The sequence below is a fragment of the Ictalurus punctatus genome, chromosome 20, assembly GCF_001660625.3.
Source record: "Ictalurus punctatus breed USDA103 chromosome 20, Coco_2.0, whole genome shotgun sequence".
In the NCBI taxonomy this organism is placed as follows: domain Eukaryota; kingdom Metazoa; phylum Chordata; class Actinopteri; order Siluriformes; family Ictaluridae; genus Ictalurus; species Ictalurus punctatus.
The window spans coordinates 20,645,227-20,652,949 of record NC_030435.2 but is presented as its reverse complement, the minus strand read 5'-3'; the positions used below and the strand labels follow the sequence as shown (position 1 = coordinate 20,652,949).

At 37.4% G+C, this 7,723-nt stretch overlaps 1 protein-coding gene across 2 annotated transcripts in view; it reads left to right on the top strand.

The window, feature by feature from the left end:
• The window catches only part of stk11 (serine/threonine kinase 11), a 175,184-nt gene that overhangs the window by 85,215 nt on the left and 82,246 nt on the right, over positions 1 to 7,723 (top strand). The window lies entirely within an intron of this gene.

Sequence of the window (7,723 nt, the reverse complement as noted above, 5' to 3'; positions counted from 1 at the left end):
TGAAAAAATAATAATACTATAAATAAAGTGCAGCACAAAGCTGTCATAGCTTGCGTATGACTTGTTAGTAGATCATGCAGTCTACAAAAATAAAGATTTTAACCAGGCCTGAACCTGAACCTTCAACATGAGGAAGAACATCATATCTCATAACTTAAAAAATTGGCCAAAACATGATTTGCTACATTAGAAACTTTCTTAGAAGAGGGTAATGTTACATGTGTTAATTTCCCCCCTGCTATAAAAAAACAATACAAACCATTACAGAAATTCTAATGGTTTCCATTACGAACCATAAGCTAACCATTAACACCGTTACAATTACCATTATTGGTTCTTAATCGTATCCAATAGACATAACATCCTGCCAATAGAAGGCAGCAAATTACCAGCAGAGACCCACAGGAACCATTACAGTTTCCATTCAAATCAATACAATTCCCATTATAACCATTTATAACCTTTACAAAGGTTTCTATTGTTTTGGGGTTTTTTTAGTCTGTATTAATGCATTTAACTAGCTAACTAACTCACCATGCTTTATTACATTCCATTAGCTACCACTTTGTACCCTAGTCCATTAGGTTTCCAGGCAACCAGAACATGGGACTGGCCAGCACATGGGAGCTTTTACTTGCCAGGTGGTCTAGCTAATATATGTCATTTATCCATCCCTAGAAGCAAAACCAAAGCTAGGAGCCAGAACTAAACAAAGCAGATTTGGAATGAAGATTCTCCATGGATGTGCATTGTTGGATCAGTTCAATCTGACTTAAATTGACCTATAAATATAGTATTATTGGTCTATCCTGGTCTGCATGTAAATGTACATATTTTATTTAGTTTGATGTCTTGTACACCAATGCTTTAAAGGAACTCCAGGGCTTGTGCAGTACAGGATCTGTGATTTTCATTTTTTTTTCATTTCCTAATCTAAAACTCACTAACTTAAAAACAAGCTGTAACTGGTTTGGGTTCTGTTGGTGGTAGGTCCATGAATAAAAATCTCCAGTAGTTCCAACAAATAAACATGCTAATATGCTGAATATTTAAATAGTAGTAAATTAATCTGAGCTGGGTCAAAGGGGTCAATTTTATTTTACACCAAATAGTGTCTCTAAAAAAAAAAAAAAAAAAATGATGACTCACTATTGTGCACAACCATAACAACTGTGTTTTTCAAAGATAAATTAAATATATTTTCCCTGGCCAAAATCTAGACGTGTTATAAATGTCTCACTGGAATATAAACACGGTTGCTACCCTACAAAGGTTGAGACAGCAAAGCAAACATACAAGTTCATAAAATAATCTGCATCTAAACACAAAGCCCATGAGAATGTACAAACACTGAACTCATCATGACCTGAAGCCAAAATGACAATTAACTGGGCTCCAGTGAGCATCCACGCACACACTCACACACACATACACATACACACACACATACACACACACACACACACACACACACACACACACACACACACACACACACACACATACACATACATTGTGTAGTATGGCACTTCCCATTCAATTAAATTTCATATGAATGTCATTTTTAACAATAGACATTGTCACAAAGCTGCTTTACAGAAATCTGGATGTAGATTTAAATCTCTAATGAGGAAGCCAGAGACAGACAGTGACTCCCTGAGACAACAAGAGGAAGAAACCTGGAGAGGAACCAGACTCGAATGAGATTTCATCCTCCTTTGGGTGACACTGAAGAGTGCGTAAAAAAAGAAAGTCAAAAATATAAACAGTACTAAGTGTGTTGAAATGATGTTCAGTAAGTGTACATAGTGTCCTGGAATGAGCACAGGACAGTCTTCATGATTACAGATGCAGTATCTAGGTACAAATCTACAGTACCGTTGAGATTTTTCCACATGAGACCAGTTACAACAGCAGAATGTGAGTCAGAAGTTCAGAAGTAAGGCATCAGGATGAATCAGGCAGGACTAGAGCGCCAGAGAAGCCACAGAAATAGAAGTGTGTCAGGATCTGGCACCGGCATCACGTCAGACATTTTATTACCACATACAGCACATCACATTTTATGGACTGAATACACCTGAATGTGGCTTTGGATTTTGAAAACAAGATTAGACTGAGACAACGCACTAAAATATTTTTAGGATCTGCATAGTGTAGTGTGTGTGTGTGTGTGTGTGTGTGTGTGTGTGTGTGTGTGTGAGTGTGTGTGTGTGCGTGGTTTCAATAGGTTATAGGTTACCTGACTATAACTCCTAAAGCCAATTCCTGTCCACTGGGAAGTGCCTATGATTACTACATTCAATATAATGCGGATTTGCGCATACTTCCTCCTTAATCATTTGCAGTCCCCAGTCAGTTCACACATTTCCCTATGGGATAACAGATCTACTGTTCAAGTCCAAGTTGCCTTTTAAAAAAAAGCCCATCTAATTAAGATGGTGATCATAAGGTGCGAAACTTTGGGGGGTGGTCGGGCAAGGAGGGTGGTGTTTGCTTGGGTATCGAATGTAATTACGTGATGTGGAGATCCTCGGAGATATCTCGGTAATCGATAGCCCGAGATGCGCTTTATAATTAGACTGCATTAGGAGAGAACACTACAGGATCTCCATGCACCATCAATGGGTTTATCACTCCACCGTGACTAAGTTGTACCCATAAACCAGTCTGCTCACTTTATCTGTAAGGACAATTCACAGTCTGGGTATAATGAAGCAATTCAGAGGTACAGCAATTTACTATTGCAATGAGCTGAGCTTTCCTTCTGTGCTGAAGTAACCACTTTTATGGACCTGATCAGCCAATGTTAATGACAAAGGCTGACCCTATTGAAGTGTTCTCTGAGTCTGGTATATAATTACTTTTTTGTTCTACATCGAAAATGTGTTTACATAGACATAAGTGAAATCATTAGAGCATTCTGAAGTGGTCATAAACCATTCCACTCCAGCCCCAATGATTGCTTTGGCTGTAATGACTTGAGCTTGGTGTTGCTTCGGGTGCTTGTAAAAACGTGGTACATCAGTGGTGTCCATCTCTTTCTCTAACCTGTCTCATATTGACCCCTAACCAACCAAGACGGGAGGGCACTACAAACAAAGCATGCCCCCGCTGATCAATATGGGTCACATCATCACTGGACTGATATTACATATTGATGTGTGTGTGTGTGTGTGTGTGTGTGTGTGTGTGTGTGTGTGTGTGTGTGTGTGTGTGTGTGTACTTCCCTCTGATGAGCTCCGGAGTGAGCAGGCTAACCTGCGTTCTGTTATTGCCTTCATCATCATTCTCAGCCCAAAAGGGCTGACCTCATCACCGATACTGAAAGACCATCATTTCCATCTGGATAAACGCTGGACACTGATTACAGCTCTCAGGTGTCTCGGCTTGTAAGGGGACTGTGGAGTATTTATCATAGCATGCAAACAGCACCAATCAAATCAACTGGCTCGGCTAAAATCTTCTTTTAACCTAGTGCTGCTAAATCTTAACACCCTGTGACAGTGCGTTAAATTTCAGAAATATTGGCACCCTTTAACAGAATGAGCAAACACTAAATAAACCAAAGGTCACTGTTTCAAAATAATCTGTTAGGGGTCATCGACACTGTTGGAAAAGAAAAAAAAAACCCTTCCTGGGAGCAAAGCAGTGGATGAACATCACAAATATCATTAAAACCACTACTGGAATACATTTTTACACCATAAAAGAGTCTTCAAGGAGAGGACTCGTGCTTTGCTGTTTTTCTGTAACATGACAAACTGTGTTATTTTTGGCTTATTAACTTTCAAGAGAGAAAAAATAGAGAGGCTGATGAGGAAACTGCTAAAACATAAGTTATAACAGTAACTAATTTGTTTCATGGATGTTCCACAACATTCAATGTAATTATAAATGGATAAAAAAGTATGATGTGTCATTCATTAGTAAATCAGAAAAAAATTGAAAAAAAAAAGTGTTAGTTGTAGTTGTAGTGTAACTGTGGTATAGAAAATAATAAAACACTATGGGATGTGCTGTCATAGGAAACAAATCAACTGTGGAGTGGTAATGGCATCACATCGCCATGTCATGAATATTTTCATTTATATTTTAATTTAATTATTTCTTTTCAAAGGTGCCAGTAATTCTGAAATTGTGTATGTGAGAAAGAGAGAGAGAACTATTGACGCTGTACTTCAATCTGCAATCAAATTAAACATCTGCATCATTTAAATATTTGACTAATTTCAAAAATCCTTGTTAATGCTATCAGCCTATATGCAAATCAATAAGGTGTTAAAACTCTACAAGACACACCACACACTTCCTCTCTGAACCGAGGCTGAAAACAGAGTGCTCAGGAAGTGAATACTGCTGCCGTCACGAAACAGGAAATGATGCTTTTGGCCTACGTCGTGCAGGCTGATTACACTCATTCAGTGACCCAAAGAGAAGCAAATGCAGCCCCTGTCTTAGCCAACTTCCTGTGCTGATGTTCTGCATAATAGGCTCAAACTGGGGGATTAGGGGGACAGGAAGTGCCTATTTCGCCAGTGATGCAGCAGATCTTTTCTTGCTGACAAGCAGGTTCTTCTCAATTAGCATAAAAGGGCTGTTCTCAACACTTGAAGAAAAGTACAATATGAAGAAATCATGATGGCATCATTGAGGCTTTTTAAAAAAAACACACACACACAGTGAAGAAACATCTACGGATTTTAGTATGAAACAGTCAAACATGTAGGCCTTTCAGACACAATTTGATCTTGTCTCATGGGCAATCAGTCCTTCATTACTAAGAAATGCATTTCATGCACACCACAAACATAGTCTACAGTTTAGTGCAAATGTATGTGTACCCTTAGGACAAAATGAAGAAGAACATTTAGTGTGTCATGGACGTTCATTCATTCTCAACAGCGTATGTTAAGATGTTAATAGTGGAGAAACACTCAAATATACAGTAGCTTGCCAAATTTTAATCTCCTGATTTAATTGTAATAATTTTGCCTTCATAACCACCTCCAAGCTCTGTCATATCTACTGAACAGCTTCTGGCTCTTCTTAAGTTGTAGTATTTACTCAGCTTTAATATTATTTAATGACCAAAATGATCATGATAAATCTTATTTGCTACTTTTCATAACTATTTTGCTGTTGTTTAACTGTTGCTTGATACACCCACATTCCATTTTTTTTTACAGTTAATTCTTTTCTTTTTTAAGTTAAATTATCAAATATTTTCCTTTGTTTCACACAGAAACTACTTGTGCACTAAATTGTAAATGTATGTAATTATGTAAGTAATTGTAACACATTTCAGGTACATCAACACAAGGAATATAATCCCTAAATCTGATATTTAGGATGTAGGCCAGGACAAGTTGACTTCCAGATGAGTCATAAGGATCAACTAGATATCTTGTGAATAATGTGAATAATATGAGATGCATAAAAGAATGTTTCATTAGAACTTCCCAAAAAGGACAGAATCTGTGTGGTAGTTTCTCTGGAAATCTGTTACACCATCTCTTTTACGAAAAGGCATGCCAGTTAAGTTATTGGGAATCTATGAAGAGTATTTTCCTGTGTGTTATAATAAGTGTAACATGAATGTTTTGATGCATCAGATTACGGCGTATACTGTATACATATATTAGGGGTGTAACATAATGCCACTATCTCTATCTGCTTCAGGTTTTTTTTTTTCATTTCTAAGCACATGTCTAAGCTTAACCAGATGACTCAGGAATCTTTCCAAATAGCGCATCTCCTGTTCGTGTCTGTATTTATAACTGTTTAGAACACATTATCTGTTCAGTCTGAATAAAGTATTTATATACGGATACATCGCAAATATATATCTACAACATGTCAATGTACATTTCAAAGCAAGAAAATGACATGTGCACACACACACACACACACACACACACACACACACACACACACACACACACACACACACACACACACACACACACACTTCATACAGCATGTGTTGACCCTATTCATGCCATCTCTTCCCCCAACTGTTATTCATCAGACTGGGGAAGGCACCAGCCAGGGTTAGGGGGTTGACCTTTGACCTTGGTTCCATAATGTGTTGTCCCACCGGTGCTGTATATTACTTGTGAATTATTTATATACCTTTTCAAGTTTGTGCTCATGTGAGGATGTGGAGAAGACAAGATGATAAAACAAAATTTAGGGTGTGCAGTGTGCAGCACGTGTGTGCGTGTATGTGTGTGTGTGTGGATGGAGTGACTGCTCCGGTTAGAGCTCTTGACACAATCACGTTCTCTGAAGACTATGGACATCACTTGAAGTTGCTTAGCAACTCATCTGAAATAGCTTTTTAAGAGCCAGGGGAAAAACACTCCACTCAGACACTTTTTTTCGACCCTTTGTTAGCTGGCCTATTTTAAACTTCCCACTAGTTGTTGTCTTTTGTCCTTTCCCAATGGTTACTGTATTTTTAGAGATCGCTGCTATGTGGTTTCTTTTTCATTTTGTTCTGTCTCTCTGTCTCTCGCTCTCTCATTCAGTCTCTGTCTATTTTTCACTCTCCATGCATCTTATCAGGAGGCCTATGTGGGTGTTTCATTAGTCAAGGAGCTGCCTATAGACACGAGAATGTTCACTCTTCATTCAGTTTTAGTGAATGTGCTCCGTACACCCTCTTCACTGGCTGTAATCACAAAACGTCATTTCAGAAATCAAACAATATTTTAAATCGTTTCACAAATGCAGTGTTTGATCATATCCGATTGGTTAGTTTTAAAAAAGTAGGTATGTCATACAAAAACAGAGGATTAAGTTAAAATATAGATGGTTTCTTTTTTTAAAGAAAAAAGTATGTATCTAATATACAGTAAATATACAATCTATAATATTTTAAATCCTGGTATTATAGAAATATGGCGAAAAGTTTGTGGACTACTGACCAACACACCCATATGTGGTCCTTCCCCCAAACAGTTGGAAGCACACAACTGTGTGCATTGTCTTTGTATGCTGTAGCAATACAATTTCCTCACCAGTGCTCTTGTGGCTGAATGAACACAAATCCCCACAGCCACGCTCCAGAATCTAGTAGAAAGCCTTCCTAGAACAGTGGAGGGGGGATTATGACAGCAAAGGGGGAATAAATCTGGAATTGGATGTTCAAAATGGACGTAAGGGAGCTGGAGCTTTTTTCGATTAAAGAAGAAGAAAACTCACGTGTTACCCCATAATACAGTATATGAGGATGTGCACAGTATACCACAGTTACACTACAACTACAGTTAACACTTACCTTTTTTTCTAATTTATTAATGAATGATACATCATAATTTTTATCCATTTATAATTGTACATGTAATGTTGTGGAATGTCATGTAATGTTGTAATGTTGTAATGAATGTAAAGTAACATGTAATGTTGTGGAATGTCTATGAAAAAACTCTGCAGAGGTTATGGTCAGGTTATATCACCCCAAGGTTGATTATTTTCCAATAACAGCATATCCAAAAAAAAAAATTCCCCCTTATACCACAGCAATTTGAAAACAATTACAATTATTTTATTTATTTATTTATTTATTAAAGAACAACACATCGTACTTTTTATCCATTTATTGTTACATGTAATGTTGTGGAAGGTCAGAGAAAACCTGTTAGTTCCTGTTATCACTTATTTTCCCTCACCAGCCTCTCTCTTTTCTTTTGCAAGTTAATTTGATTTTATTTATATA